General features: G+C 44.4%; 1 protein-coding gene across 7 annotated transcripts in view; it reads right to left on the bottom strand.

Annotated features, from left to right (window-relative positions):
* The window catches only part of DAG1 (dystroglycan 1), a 63,402-nt gene that overhangs the window by 31,016 nt on the left and 15,770 nt on the right, over positions 1-16,616 (bottom strand). The window contains exon 1 of one of the 7 annotated variants that reach the window (XM_062585595.1): positions 15,888-15,904. The exons of the other annotated variants lie outside the window; for them this stretch is intronic. The gene's annotated coding sequence lies outside the window, so the exon portion shown is untranslated. Of the gene's footprint in view, positions 1-15,887; positions 15,905-16,616 lie in introns of those variants that run through there. 7 annotated transcript variants of the gene reach the window in all.

Here is a 16,616-nt window from a genome sequence, read left to right as displayed (position 1 = left end):
CAAAGTCTTTTTTTTTTCCCCTCCTGTAATTGCAAACATCTTAGTCAAGCAGAGCTGCCATTTTCCTGGCTGCTGGCAGCAAACAGACAAATCAGGATAGAAGCACTCATCAACAAGTCAAAGCAGAAGACTCCAAATAACAACTGAGGGCAGTTTCATCAGCGACTCCCCACACGTTTAACACTGCTTGCGTTTTCTGAGCCACCCCTTTTGTAAGGAAAGATTAGGAGGGAAGGACAAGAGGGATTATCAGAGGAACAAAATGGATCCTGAGGACAACTCAACCCCTGGGGAAGAGCTGGCGGAGAACAAAGCGGAGCGTGTAAAAGTGCACGGGGGATGGGACACAAGGAGCTGCTCACTCCTCTAATAGAAGGACCAGCAGCCAAAGGAAGCTAATTTGGACCAGGCTCCAAAGCTAAACAAAGTAAGGTAGTTCCCCCACTGGATCTTACGACAATGATGGATGTCAAGAATTCATTCAGGTTTAAAAAAAGAAGACAGACTGGACAATACTATGGAAGGAAGAGTTACCATGGTGCTGTTTCAAGAAGCTCTTCATGACAGATCACGGGACATCAGGAGAGCATCCAGGCAAAGTATGACTTGCCTTCTCATCTAGGTGTCTTCCTCTGGCCTTTCCTCTAGGTGTCTAGGCTAAATGTACAGCTGTACTGGGGCAGAGTGAATGCCTGTCTTAAGAGCACTCAGTTTAACTTGGCTTTGATTTCATCCAAGCTTCTATCACAGAGCCATCCAGTGCCACAGAAATATCTACACGTAATTCTTGCTTTTGTCTGGAAACAGAGCTAGAAGTTTAATATTCCCTAGTATTTAACACTATATTTAAGGGAACACAAGCCAAACCTAGTACTAAAAGCCACAGAAAATTAAACTACAAGAGGTTGGGCTAAGAGCTACCTTTATACAAAAGTTATAAAAAATGCCTATTTTGAAGACAGAGAGAGAACAGGCATGTACATATACGTGCATATAAACATTGTAACAGTCTCAAAGATTTAATAAATATAAACAGAACTTGGACACTAAGTTAAAATAGGTATTTTTACTCTAGATTTCTCCTTTTTAAGGACAGCTTCATATCTCACTAAATTTGCTTGAAGTTATTTCTGAAATGAAGACGGTAGCACTACAGAAAAGCTTTTCTAGCAGACTCCAACTCGCAGCAGAGTTTGGGACACAGAAAACCTGGCGTGGTAAAACTGCCTGGGCAGCAGAGTAGAGAAGCATCCAGAGGTTAGACCAAAAGCATCATTCTGAAAAATTACAGCAATTTTAATGTGGATCATGAACGAGTTATTTCACCGATTAGCGTGCAGAAGGCAGCAAACCAATCCCCAAGACACTGCACTTAAAACTGAGGGCCACTAATTGCTAGAAACATTGGAAATGCAAGATTTAGGGCTCTCGAGATAAAATTCCCAGGTCATCCATGGGCTCAGCATGCCACAGTAGCTTTATTGTCACTAAACGTGTCATTTGTGATTAAAGTGCTGAAATCCGGGGACTTGCCTGCATTGCTTCACATGGGATTCTGACTGTTTTGCATCTAAATTTGGAAGGACAAAGTTAATTTTTATATTGCTTTAAAATTAAGGGGGATTTTGTGCTGAAAAAATAAATGTTCTCAGGTATAATTAAAATAAGATGAGCCTGGACTGCCCTTGTAACTGAGAAAAGCATCCCCATTCATGTTCCGAGAGGCCCAAACACTGATTTTGGAAAAAAGCTCAAAACAACTTTAAGAGGGTGTCTAATGAAATACTTAGAGGATATATCAGAAGCATTAGTCAGAGGTAAGGCACGAAGGCAAGAAGAGAAGAACAGAACAGAAATGAGCAAGGTAGGGGTTCACTTTTCTTCACGCAGCTTCCACTAAGGAGAACCTGCAAGATGAGCCAGCATGACAGTGGCCACCACACATCCTGCGCCTCGCTATCGTTCCCAGTACACCAGCTGTTTCAAGCCTAATTCACACCAGCTAATGACCTTCTTTGATAGTCACCCAGCTACCAGGAACAAGGATTTCTATCTAAGGTACCTGTTCAAGAATCAGTTTAAGCCGATGCGCCGTCACCGATAAGGCTGTGGTCTTTCCCTCCACCTCATGCAACAAGGGACAAAATCGTCCCCTAGTCTCTAGCAGCACTTGAAATCTCAGCTGAAGCCCAGGAAACCACCCCCTTCGTGAACTGCTCCATCATATTAAGCAAGAGATGTTCTCTTCAGAAGTAGTTATGAGCTTTGAAACAAGTGAGGCTAAAAAGATTTGCAGCTCTTGCTTGCATTCTTAATTGAATTAAAGGCTGAACAAAACCCCTTACGAGCCGGAGAATCCACACGGAAGAGAGACCCTGAATATCCTAATCAGAGGAGAAGCTTCCGCTAGAGGTTTGGTCTTATTAAATACTACAGAATCCACACAGAGAAGAGAAAGACCCCGAGGGGACAAACTTTCTCCTCTGCAGCACGGCAGGAAATCTTACTTGAGTCCTTCCTCTGGTTTGGCTTTCTGAACACATCACACGTTGCAGAAGTCACATAGGAGCGAGAGAAGTGAGCTCATGCTACAATGCTTTTAGCCAGCAAAAGCCTCTCTCCCATCTTGCTATCCCCTCCCTTTTTCTTTTTTTTTTTTAATATAAAAAATTTATAAAACCCTTTCTGTCAAATTAGCAAAAAAACTATTAGTGCTTGGGGTAAGGGTGAGGGACAGACTGATGGGCAAGGCCCTGGTAATCTCCTTCCTTAGGAAAACCTGATTATACTTCCAAATCATGTTCTAAAGGCTGCATTTCTGAGGCTTCAGCTCTGGTGATATTTCTGAGCCCAGGAAGATGGCTTGTAGCAGGCTAGTTAGCAAAATCCATCTCTAGGTTTTAGCCACGCAACGGCAGCGCAGAGTACTTTTCAGCACCAGACAAGTCCTGTGCGCTAACTGCATGCAAGTTTTTGGAAGACAAGTCAGCACTGCTGCCACTAGGCAAACATTAGCTTTGCTAATGGTATTTAAGTAGGTAGTGAAGCACACTGGAGCACCCGACAGAAGGCAACTTGAGCAGGTGAAGGAGCACACTTGCATACTCTAGTGCAAGGAACAAACAGTCCCCGAGGTCTACAGGCACCAAACCCAAGCACCAGGAAAGAAAATTGTCATGAGGCTTCATACTCAAGAGTCACATCAAAATCTTATTTTGATGTCCTGGTTTTTGGGCAGCCAGACACATTCCGAGGGTTTGTAATAATCTGAGTATTCCACAAAATTCCTCAGATAATGAAATATTTCAAGAGGGCCCTTGAAAGTGTGTTAGCAACATGATTTCATATAGGGTGCTGTCATAGCACCAGGGCTTTGCCTTCCAGTCTTTGCTTAGTGAAAAAGCTTAAGATTTCCCCTATATGCCAGGTATTTGACTGTTAGGCATAAGATCGGGCCGTTGCCACCCAAAGGACATAAAGCACCCAAACAGCTGATATTAAGTGGATACATGAAACAAGGCAAGCAGCACCAACAAAAAGCCAGTTTTCAGCACTCCAATGACATACGCAGCATCATTTATATTCTTGGTGCCAGCGTAACTAAGGCCAAGCACACTCTGTTTAGAAACAGTCCAGTGTTTCCATCAGTTTTACCACCCCACCCTAAAACAACGAGCCAAGGCATCAACATTCACAATTATGGAATTGCTCAGCCCTGATTCATTACTCAACTGGTAAGACTGCCATAGCTCTTCATTTAAATACATTTACCATCAACTGATTTATGCAGAGCAGCCAGGGCATCGGCCACATACTTGCAGCTTTCAACGTTTCTCATGAAAACTATTCTAAGTGCTTTTTGGCAGAACGAGATATAAATGTTCCCACTTTAACCATCAAGCATAAAATGGGAAAAATGCAAAATGAAGCAGTGCTGTTCCTCTGCCACAGAGTAAGCATCTGAAAGAGGAATTAACTCCCTGAACATCAGCTGCAGCCAGCCAGGCCGCACATTCCCTCGTGTCCTCAGAAATTCAGGAATCTCCAAAAGAGTTCCTGTCAATATCTAACCGATGATCCTTTCATGCAGGTGCACATGTTTATAGGTTCCTCCTCTTCCTGCTGGAGACCAGAGGGCAAAGGGCTGGACTGCTCCAGTGAAACTTTCTGCTCTTCGCAATAACCTCCAGCCTGTGCTGGCCAGCCTTTCACTCACCGAGCGAGTCGGAAAGCAGCAGATCACGGAAGGCACAAGCTCACTGAAGCAGAAGGGCAGGCACGGCTTAGCAGGTCCATCTGTTTCCCAATTGCCCTGGCTCAGGAAGAATGATTTAACTAAGAAAGCAAAGATCAGCACCTTAAACAAGACACTAACAGTCTGCATCTCATTCACGCAGCACTAATTTCATCGAGTTATCTTTCCGTGAAGTTACCTTCCTTGTTTACCTGCACTACCTAATAAAGAAAAGCGCTTAGCGGGTTTTGCCCGTGGCCTTCACTAAGTTGACAGCTTCAGTCATTCAGCAGGATGCACCCCAAGACTGGGGAAGGACGGAGCTGCCTTCTTCAGGTACGCCAACGCAGAGATAGCCCCAGCTCTTCTCCAAACCTCACTCTGGTATTGAGAAATCAAGAACCAAGTCGCAGCATTTCAAGGCCAGACCATCCAGGGTACTCAACTATAAGGAATATTGGCGAGATTTAGGCACCCTTTTTAATACTAACACTCTGCCCCATCTATATAAACACAGGAGACATTTGGCATGGCTGAGCTCATTGCTCCCACCAAGACCCATGTGCTCAGCATCTGGCCAAAAAGGGCTAAGCTTTGGGAAAAGTATTGCAGGGCAATATGCCCCCCTCTGAAAGCAGAGCACCACTATACCCACAGCAAGCCCTAGGAAGTTTCCAGGGTTGCTCCTAGTAAAACCCCTGCAGCAATTGCAGCACAAGCACACTCCCACCATCGCCAATACCCAAATTCCATAAAAAAAGGCCAAAGGATTGAAAAAATTATTTACCAGAAGCAAGCATGATTTTTAATCTATTTCTGACAAATTTAAGTTTCAATTAGGTGCACACCTACAGCAGCAAACTTAACGTGACATTCTGTAATCTCCTTACTTTCCTCGCTGCTCACACATTCACATTCCTACCACCAGGTTTTGGCTCTCATAGCTCAGAAAAAAATGTGATGGCCCATTGCTATTCAATCACACAGCAAAATATAAACAGTTTAGACAGAGGGGATAAGGGCTACATAAAAAGAGATGCTCCAGTGCCACAGGAAAAATGCAATCCTGGAGTTACTGAGAGGCCTTTAAGCTCTGAAGGTGTGTTCGGCTTCCCTTCCTTTTATAATGCTAGCACAGATGCTGGGAAACAATTAAACTGCTTATCACAGTATGGGCCATTCAGCCTTCATAGTGCAACAGCAATTCCAGTCCCCAGGTGGCAAAAGTAGCAATTAGGTACCCAATTATGTGCACCAAAGCTTCCCTTTGCTTATTTTATTTTATTTCAATGGTTATATAGTGTTTCTTCTGCTTACTGTTATTAGAAGATCATAGTTTTCTGGTATGAGCTATAAAGTTTCAGTGTAAATCAGGTCAGTCCGCTCAGAACCGAAGCATCGTCCTGCAGGACAAGTTGTTGAGCAGAGCCTGTTTACCTGGTCACCATAGTTATTTCCTCATTTGGAGAGGTGAGACTGTTAATTAGTTTGAAAATAAATAATTAGTTATTCTGCAGCTTGGATTAGCCTCCACCTTCCAGACAGCCCTCAAAAGAAAAAAAAAAAAAAAAAAAGGAAAGGAATTCTGGAACAGTGCTTGAGTCTCTTCTGCGCTTAATAATGGGCTCTAAAGGAAAAACATGTTTTGGGTAGCTTAGCCCATCCTTTATAAAGCAGAAAAGCTATGCTAAAAAAAAAATAACACGGTTTTCTATTTACAATCCACCAAACACTCACTTCTTAACAGGTCTCCGGTCAGGGCAGAACCCTGCAATGCTCTGTTTGCACCACCACCACCTGCTGTGTGGTGGCTCAACAACAGCCACCTACAGTTGCGCCGGCCCTGTCTGGGCTAAGTAAGGATGCCCTCACTAACATCTTGAAGGTGTTTCCATACCCTGCTACAACAGTGACGCTGCAACCCGGAGAAGCATGCTAGAATGACCAAGAACGATACCGTTCTGGAACCACAAGTTCAGCAGTGTCCTCAAAAGGTCATCATTACACTGCTGGAGCCAGCTCGGAGCGAACAAGCTCCTATAGCTGCTATAGCACCGAGGCCACTTTCCACAAACAAAGGAGAAACTCTGCCAAAGACAACAGCGGTGCCTCCCACAGGAGGGGCACTAGCGGAAGACTGACTACCACTCATTTCCTCAAACCCTTATACTAGCCTCGAATTTTGCTCTTTACGGTAGGCTAAGCCTAAAAACACCATCTCCCAAGTCTTCCAGCAGTATGTTAGGTTGCTCTAGGTAATGCAAACAATTGCACTAAGGTTGCAAAAATGAGTTAAAAAAAAAGTCAGAATATACTGAGAATTTGTGAACTGGTCACAGTAAACCATTCACTCTCATCTTCCACCCTTTTTTCCCCCATTTTTTGCTCCCTCTGCATTCAGGACAGGCAAGTTGTTCGTCCTTACCTTCAACGGCATGGGAGAGACAGGATCCCAGCTCCCAAATGTGCTGAAAGCCAGCAGCACCAGCTGCTCCCACAGCAATTATTCCGCCTCTTTGACCCCAGGCTGGAGGAGGCCCTTTACAGATAGGATCTTTGAAAAACTTATTCAGATAAAGCCTACAAAACACTAGCCAACCAGGAGTCTTTCAGATGCCTGTAACTGGATAAGACACAGGCCATTTTTTGCTGGGAGAAGAGATGGCACATCCTTGGCAACAAGACAACCCACTGCCAATCTTCAAGCCATTGGAGCACAAGTACTTCTCAATGAGAGCAGTTAAGCTTTGTTTCTTTGCTCCTCTTTTTTTTTTTTTTTTTTTTTCTCCTAATATTGACAATTCAATGTATTTTTTTTCTTTCAACTCCTGGAAATGACTGAACTGTCTTTGCTCAAAAGTTGAAAACAACCCTGAGGCAGACGCACAGCACGGGAAATTCCAGGGCTAGTAATTAAGTCGGAAGAGTTAAATGCAACTCAACTGTCCGATAATCTCAACAACAGGTGGTTTGAGCAGCGTCACTTATATGCTTACAGAAGACCGCAGAGGGGAAAGAAAAAAACACTACTACAGCAGCCAAAGCAGGCAACCCTGTGAAAAAGCATAGCACAGAGCCTACCCAGCTGTGGCCAGAGTGTGAGAGATTGCAGTTCAAGCAAGATTTAAATGAGGGAAGTCCTGCAATACAGAGCTCAGACCCAACCACTAGGCAAGTTCTCTGGGATCTGGGTTAACAGCAACTGTACGTGCACGCCTCACTGCTTACCGACTCGAAGCCGTGCTCCTCCCAAGCCTTCGCTTAGTAATTCCCCTCAAAAGCAGTTCCATGTGAACCGTTCCTCATCATCTGACCTGCAACCAGCACAGCGAGGCCAAGGGGACTGCGGGCTTTCAGCGTGGGCCAGAGGGCACGGAGTAGCAGCGGGGAAATGGCACAGGCTTCTTCCCTTCTCTGGCCGACTGTCAATTCTGTAGGCAAGGCGCTGCCTGTAACGCAATTAGGTTGCGATGCAAACGGCATCGCGATCATCGTGGCTTGCTAAATCGCTGCCCTTGCGGGAGCTAAGCTACTTCAAAGCAGAGAGAAGACCTCCCAAATACAAACCTTGATTAGACAAGGTGTCCGAGAAGCAAGAGTTTGAAAATAACATTTCACTGCTGCAAAAAGTTGTTTCTGTGATCTAGTTTTATTCTGTGTCATAATACTGGCTGTACCCTTGTTTTCACTACTATTCTTACTTGGGAAAGCTATTTTTTTAACTGCTCTTTCAGAAAAAAAAATACAAAGAATTGGAGGAAAACCTGATAGGAGGACTTAGGGCAGATTGCCTCCATTTTTTTAAACTTATCAGCTACCTAAATCAGCAGTGTCCCTATGAATTCCACCAAACTGCTGGCTTTCAAGGACAGCCAAATCATTCGGAGACTTACGATGGACGCCCTGAAGCACTGCAAACAGCTTGATCCAGACAGGCTGAAGTAGCCTAGCAAAATACCCAGGAAGTCATTTAAGGAGAAGTCTGATCACACCACTTGAATGTATTGGTTATTCTGGGTTTTCCAAGAAAAAAACACACACACAACTGAAGTGCATCCTAAGCATTCAGATACCGTGCATTCTGAAACAAGCACGCAGGCCAGAAGGAAAGCTCCAAGGCTTGCTAAAACATCCGTAATGTCATCAGTCATAGCAAGTTTGCTATGCTTGTAATGTACACAGCCAACACCCAGAAGAAAGCTGCTTAGAGATCAACAGATAAAGCTTTTCCACCATGTAGCTTGCTATTTCATGTAAATCAGGTTGTCCTGCTACCGAACAGTATCCCAATATCAAGTGCAAAGAGCTCCAGAAGCAGGAGCAGCAAATGTTAAGTCAAGTGCTCGCACTGTGGTTGAATTTTTTCAAACTATCCCCACCAACTGCAGGGTCCTTCTCCCTTCTCTACAGGTGAGGTTCTGCAGTCTGGAGCTGTATGATCTTCTCGCTTGTCAATTCAGGTGATCTCCCCAAAGCATCGCTGCCTTAAAATAGGGTTTTGTCCACAAAAATAACTCCAGATTCCTTAAAGATGCAAAGCCACGTTTTAAAACAACAAATCAGCAGCACAGCAAATTTGATTCATTAACTAATCAAGCTGGCTGTCTTCTACATAGGCAACGTGGGAGCAAAGCCAAACCTGTTCCCCAGCCCTAGCCTCTTTATTTATTGCGTACGCTGCTACGACCTTCCAGTGTGATCTAAAGGCTTTGCTTCCAACGTCCCTTTTCTTCTGACCTCCTGGAGCAGGGCGCCCCAGCACCAACAGGAGAGCTACCCACTCTCTTATCTTCAGCCCCAGCAGAAGCTGGAGGGGGTTGGAGAGGCAGTGTACAAATCAAGCCAGAGGCAAACAGCAGCTCTTAAGAGGAATGAACCGTTCTGTCAGTCTGTCGTGATTGATAAGTACATCCGCCGGTCCCCACCTGCTGTTCGCATTCCTGGCATTTCTTTCTGCAGCATTTTCTCTCCAAGAAGGGACCAGCTGCTTATCAACTGTTGCAGAGGAGATTTAAAAGACGAGAAACAGGCCCGAGCTTAGACAAAATTCAGAGATTTAAGGCTCTGGGCATGCCAAAGCCAGTTTATTTCCATCAGATTGGAGAACCTGCTGGAGGGGGTGATACCAGGAGCCCTCGCAGGTTCCTGAAGGGCTGCCCTGTCTACAGGCTGACCGTGCAAGAAGCTATAAATGGAAGTTAAGTGCTCTCTCTTTGATCATTGCTGCATCACATCTCTATTAAATTCCCTTCAGATAATGCAGGGAGCTCCAGAAAAAGTCCTCTCTACACTCAGCCACTCGCCTCCAAGTCATTTCCCGCACCGCTCAACAGCACCCTGGACTAAAAGGGAGGTAAAGGGGAAAACACAGCAGCCGTTTGAAAAGGATGAAGGCTTCGCTGCCTTCTTGGCAGCAAAGGGCCAGCTAAGCAGGACAGCCGGGAGATCACGAAGGACAGCTGCAGAGCAGTTGCTGCAGCCGCCAGAGCGCAAATTCCCAGCAAACACGTTCCCACCCTGCTCCCAGAGTCACCGCAGGGCGAGAATCTCTGCTACGCGGTCCTGGGGCTGCAGCAGCTTCAGCTCTGCCCAAGTGCTGGCTCTCAACGTTGGTTTCTGACAAAGTGACTCGAATATGCAGAACCTTAAAACACAGCTCTAGTATCCTCCAGTCTCCTCTGCAACATGTAAAAAAAAAAAAAAAAACATTTGTCTTAAGTTGTTCAAAGCAGCAGCAAAGATTTCTGTGATTGAAAGAGCAGGAACTTAATTCTGGGTTTCGGTCTCGATATAGGGGCTATGTTTCACCTTTTATTCACAGTCATTTTAACGTAGCAGGGTTAAGATAATAAGCCAGTAAAATACTGTGGTGCCTCAAAGCAAGGGAGGGGACAGGACACATGCACGAGCCTACGTGTTTTCAAAAGGAAAAAGAAAAAGCTCTGCACAGGAGAACAAACCAACCTAGTATCCTCTAGCTTTGGTCCCGGTATTTTCTAAGCAGATAGATCATGAATGCCTCGATCACTGAAGCAGCAGTTACACGCCTGCCTTTCGCTGCTGTGGGTGTAGCGTAACTGTTACAGAGCTGGGCTTACATTACAGCTGTGCCTTCAGCCAGAAGGCAAATAGGTCTCTTCTACCTAATCAGTTATCACCGAACTCTCTTAAGAACTTAATGTCTTTAAGAGCCTAACCTCTCTGTCAAACTTGATCAAAATCAGCTTTTCGGGTCAAAATTATTAGAGCGCATATACAGACTAAAAATCGTATCAGCCTGGTTGCCTTGGGAAACCAAGCTAAAGATACTGGCTATTAGAGGTTTGGTGTCACAGTACCTTTTCTAAAAGGGACTTTTTTTCCACTGGAAGAGGAACAAACAACCGCGAACAAGTCTAACAGTTTTTGCTTATTTGTCTTCTTTGGGAAAGGTGAGAGAAAGAAGCAGTAGTAAAACACAGGCAATTTCCCTCCCTGCCTGGAAGAGGAGCAAAATGCCCAAGAGCTTTTCATTTTAGGCTCCTGTGGTTATTTCCACCTACATACAGTACTTCTCCTTTGGCCAAAGCAGCGGCACTTTTACACGCCAAAAAGAATGCAGTGCAAGCCTGACTCATCCTAGACTCGGGATCCTGAAGAATAAGCTTGCTCTTGGGGCTGGGCTCTAGCAAACAGGATAACCCCGGAAGCCACGAGCACCGAGCATACCTCCCCTCTGCAGAGTGGTTTTTAAGCTGTATTTCCCAGGGTTATCATCCTCGTTCTTCTGAAAGAGCTCAAAGTTAGCCTCAGCGAAGGGAAGAGGAGAGCTCAGATGTTTGCTAGCCAGGTGTGAGCAGCATTTGATTAGCTGGCTAATGGGTGCAGCTGTCCTCCGGTTTTTATGGCTCTTGGAGGAAATTTAAACAGGAACTTTCTATAAATTAACTGTCCATAAAATGAACATGTTTTCTCAATGTGCCAGAAGGTCAGGAAAGGTCTGCTTGGCCTCATGTTCCCAGGACTCAAAAAACAACCTTTGTATTTCCAGTTTTTCTTTCCAAAGCACAAGAATACAGGCTTCAGCCTGCTCTGTAGCAAGCTAGCAAAGTCATCCTCCATTCACAGCAAACTAATAATTTACAATTTCCCCTAAAATCCCCAGTGCAATCCAGATGTCTAAGTAGTCTTTGTCCCAGAAAGCAAAACATATGACTTTAGACTGACAGCCACAGCTCTGCTTGTCAAAACCCTCAGGAGCCGCTCCGTTCTGTAGCGGTGACAAATTTCATCTCCATCCAGGTCCAGGGGGCAGAAAGGAGCAATAGGGTGCCCATAGAAACCCTCTCCCAAGCTTGGGCTTCCTTGTCCTTAAGAGGATTATCTGAGAGGCAAGAGGAATATTCTGTTGATAAAAATGAAGTTCTTAATTTTTTTTTAAGGAAATCAGGAAAAGAACATGGGAAAAGCCAGGCCCAAATAGAAAGGTCAGTGCAACAAGTTGGGAAAAAAATAAATAGTACATCACTACATCACTGTGAGTACATACTCACAAGGTGGAAGACAGAGTAAGGTTTGGTGTGGGTTGGAGGTGCTCCTTCCCCGAGACATGCAATGATCAGTCACCTCCGTGCCAGAGAAGTCCTGAAGGCTGTGACCCAGGCAGCCAGGATCCCAAGGAAGGGCCCATTTGCCAGGGAAGAGCTGCCTCATCCCCGAAAGGGAGGAGCGATTTGTTTGGCTGAAGGGTCGAATTCCTCCAGCAGCGCTAAGGAGAGGCAGGCAGCAGCTGCACTTGTCCCTGGCAGGCTTAGTGATCTGCTCCAGCCGGCCAAAGGGGCTCTCAGGGGCCACCCTAGCCCAGCACCCTGCCTCGCCCAGGGGTGCAATGCCACCAAGGGAAACATCTTCCGAAAGGTGGAAATTGTGTACTGAAAACAAAATTTAGGAAGATTTTAAGCTGAACAGCAATACAACTCTTCAAAGCATATTTGAAGCCTTACTACAGTTGCATTCCAGTTCCTGGGAATATTTTTTAAATAAGTATTAAGTCATTGTGTTTCCAAACTTGTATTAGGTAACTGCAATGTAAAGCTTCAGATTTGAGACTTGAACCCTGTTGGCCAAATTCACTGCTGATTTTTAACACAGTGCTCTCTTACCTAGGTTACGACATTGGAATGTCACTGATTTTTTTTCCAAGAATACGCTTATTCTGTATTATAATATTAGGTCTCTATTGGTGTTTTCTCCCAAATCAACAAGAGATTTTATTTCAAATCTAATTTCTCCTCTTTAAGATGTCAATGAGCAAAAAAAAAAAACAACCGTGTATGCAAAATGACATTGTCTCTAATGCTAGATATATTTGTCCTTCACAAAACCAAGTCATATAACTAGCACTAATTCCTGGATGCTAAGTTTGAGGAGAATATATATATACTGTCAGAACAAAGGTACTGTACATAATAAAGCAACCATACCACAGACTTGTCAAAAGCCTCCCCTTATCTGCCCTTTTCTCAAAAAAAAAAAAAAAAAAAAAAAAAAAAAAAGTGGCAGAGGTGTAGAGAGGGAAAATGAATCATCCTGCATCCTAACCTGGGCATCTTGCCTGCAAATATGGAGCTTCAGGATAAACTTATGTCAAAAGACTTCAAGAGGCCCATGTAAAGACAGGTCTAAAACCATACACCCCTTCAATCCAAACACAGCGATCCACATTGATATCCAATCCTTTCTGCCCAACAGGTGGACGGGGAAAACCCATACAGTGCAGTCGGCAATTTTGAAAGGTCCAAAGCTCCAGCAAATAACGGGGGATAACTTAAAGGTCAGAGCCCATATCCAAATTGATGGTTGCTTTGCCTCTCATCCCCTTAGGGATGTAAATTCTTGGGCACCAGAGATGCATCTTAACCTTCAGAACAGATTTATGTAGACATGTGACAGTGCACAAATAATATTCATAAATAAATCCAGACCTACTTAATCAAAAAAACACACAGCACATATCTGTGGCCATACACTCATTCAGAGAGCAGAACACACACCAAGAGCCTGGTTGCCTCATCTATTTTTTTTGAGAGCCAGACTGGAGTCAACTAAATGGAGTTTAACCAAGCTGGAATACCAACCCTCACCACAAAAACTCCTGCTCTTCAAGCTCTTGGTTGCTACTGAAAGAGGGGGGAAACACACAAACACCCCTGGAGGCACTGAAGTCATGTTTAAGAGCTCTGCCGGGCAGACAGAAAGAAAGCACACGTGTTGGGCTAAATAAGTGTCAGGAGGTAATTCCTTGTCAGCATGCCTCAAGAATTACCAGTTAAACCAGGTTATTCATATTCAGTGGCTGAAGGTACATCAGTTTGCTTCAAGGGGAATGTCCAGGCTACATGATCCCTCTATCTCCTTTCACATCGTTACAACCTGGGCTGTAAATTCTTCAGGGGCAGATGTGAGCAAGATGTCCTGGTGGAGAACCAGTTCTCATAGCAGCAAAGGCCTCTCCAGGGCACCAGAGGAGGAATTCAAACAATGTGAGGGTAAGGATGGTGCATGAACATAAAAACAGCATGAAAAACGTTAATCTGTTGCAGTGGTATGCACACTGTCCACACATAAGAAACTGTTTGTGCTTAACTGGACATAAGAATCAAGGCTAAAGCAGAACAATTTGTCTTAGAGAGCGTGTAAGGTAACCAATACACCAGTACAATGAACCAAATTTTAACGTATCAGCAACAGAGTGATAGTATAAAGCTATTAATGCCTAAGCAACAGCAATGTAAACATGAGTTTGGGTATGGATGTAGCAGCACTGACACCAGTGAGGAAAAAGGAATAAAACTGTTCATTTGGGAGGCACTTTGGGCACGGGAAGGGAGGGACAAGAGCAGTGAAAAGGTGGGTTCAGAAACAGAAAAAGATGAAGAATAAGGTATAATATCAGACTAAAAAAAAAAAAAGAAAGGAGTGTGACTCTTCTGACTGTAGCAGTGCAGACACCTATGGACAGCAATGACCCAGACGCCATAGGGAACTCCTTTGGGCAACCTTCCATGCTCTCCATCTGGTCTATCGACCATGGTCTATGGACTACAGACTAGACTATACGGTCTATGGACTATGGATTCAGTGTGGGAGGATAAAGATGGACAGACTTGCACCCTAACACTACGCAGCATGGGAGGGAAGGGTGATAGACTTGCAGTTCAGTAGTAGTGCGATTCATAAGATTGAAGAGCAATAATTACTAGTGTTACAGTTCAAAAGTCCGCACTTTATGGTGTGCAAAATGATATAATTGCAAATCAGTAACATTAGTGTTTATTACTTAAGTTATTATTGATTTACTAGTTTCTTTGCAGTGCATTGCTTAATCAATAGCCTCTTATATCTCTGTAACATCTCTAAACGGCAGTCTAAAGGAGGACAGTCAGCCCTGCGAAGTAACACAGCAGCAGCTTGGCCAGGATCCCCCAGCTTGGAGGTTTGAGCTAGCTGCTATTAAGGCAACTTGGTTAGGCGAAAGGAGAGATGCCTTGCGTGGGTACTTGCGATCTGGACTGTTTGTCTTACGTGTTTGTAAAACATCCAACACAAGGAGGCTCTGATCCACAACTGGAAACTGTGCACCGCAGTGTGAACACATCATCAGCTGCACTTTTAACTTCTGAAAATAAACCAGGATAAAAAGCTGAGAAATTTGAGGTGCGCTTGAGTAAAGCACACCTTCAATTAAAGGGATGCTCCTCCACAGACACCACCAAGACAGGATCAGGGAACAGGCCACACGGGACTCAGGACAAGGCCCAAGTTTGGTTCCTCCCACTCTTAGGGTGGGACTGACCTAAATCCTCTCTTTCAGACTTTGGCGACAGCAGCAAAATGAGCCAGTCTCATTAATTTCACCTCCTGCTGCCCAGCAACTTTTCTGCAGCAAAAAGTGATTCAAAGCCATGCCGTCAACCTGGGCACTTGAATCTCTTCTTGAGCAGACACAGGAAAAAGACACTCTGCAGAATCTAGCGCTTAATGGCCAAGTTCTTCCCTCTCTTCTCCCAAAAGTTTCCGTTTCTCAAGTTACTCAGCTGATTTTCTTTTTCTTTTTTAATCCAACTATTGCACCCAGCAAGGCAGCCTTTACTCCGCAGGGCAGTTTATGCAAAGAAGGTGCAGCTAGTCCATCATTAGCATCAGTTTGGTGGCTTAGCAAAACCTCCTCTGACACACTGATGAGGCTGACCCTAGTAGCACACTGCACGAAAAGAGGCAATGCCAAAGTACTTAGCCACTAACTCCTCCCTGCAGCTTCCTCTCAAAGGCTCAGAGTCTCACAGGAGGCAAGCACACCAAGGGCACCCTATTTTCCTGTGATTCCCAGAGTTGGGGTTTTTTTCTTTTTTTTTTTATCTGATAGTAACAGTAGAAGACTATAAAAAAAACCCACACTCGCCTAAGCGACTCCAGAGTTTAAAATAAACACGGCAAGCCCTATTTGTGAGGGAGTAAAAATAGCTTGCTCCTCATCCCTTCCCAGGACCTCTAGTTTGTACACAAAAGCTTCACAGGTTAACTATAAAAATACCTAAACGCTAAATGTCAGCAGACAAGGAGGAATGCTTTAATCTGAGCTTTATGCTGGTTTTCTAGCCATTCAGAAACCCACCTTAGCTCAAGCCAGCACACTGACGCATCCGCGAAGCTCATCTCTTGCTCTGGGCTGCAGGCCATGCAGTGCCTCCTGTCCTTCTAAGAGAAAGGACTTCATTGGAATTATTTCAAAGAGCATTAACTATAAAATCTAGTGCTAAACTGCACTGCAGTCGTGACCAGCTCTTTGGAAAGTGGAGCAAACACAATGAATTTTTACATGAAAAGGAAAAAAAGAAAGATTATGGTAGTGCTGGTTCACTGTGAGGAACATTGCTTCACATCCAGTTCTGTTAAATTAACTTTTTCAAGGCCTAAATGTATCAGCTGGTATCTGCAATACTCAGGCCTTAAAGGAAAAGAAAAATAAAATCTAAGACAGCAGAATATCGCGAAGCTGAGTGAAGCCAAGTTTAATCATTACATCATTTCAAATGACAGATCAACTGGACTCAACCTATTTATGACACTGGCTTAAAAAGGACCAGAGGAGAATTTACAACACATCTGAAACCTGCTGGCCTTTATACATGCACTGAAACATGCCCAGGGCAAAATGCCAGACATACTTGCCCCTAGCACCACATGCAAAGTTCACATGAGCCACCAGCTCTAGGAGCCTTCCCACAAATGGAAGCCAGCAGGTCTCGGAGCAACGGGAGGGTCAGAGATTCCTGCGACACCGCCGATCTCCCTAAAAGGCGTTCCGAACAGTTGCATATGTAACCACCCGTCTGATTTGACA

This window comes from Rhea pennata, chromosome 12 (assembly GCF_028389875.1).
Source record: "Rhea pennata isolate bPtePen1 chromosome 12, bPtePen1.pri, whole genome shotgun sequence".
Taxonomy (NCBI): Eukaryota; Metazoa; Chordata; class Aves; order Rheiformes; family Rheidae; genus Rhea; species Rhea pennata.
Note: the sequence above shows the minus strand (reverse complement) of the source record. Positions and strands in the feature narration are given on the sequence as shown.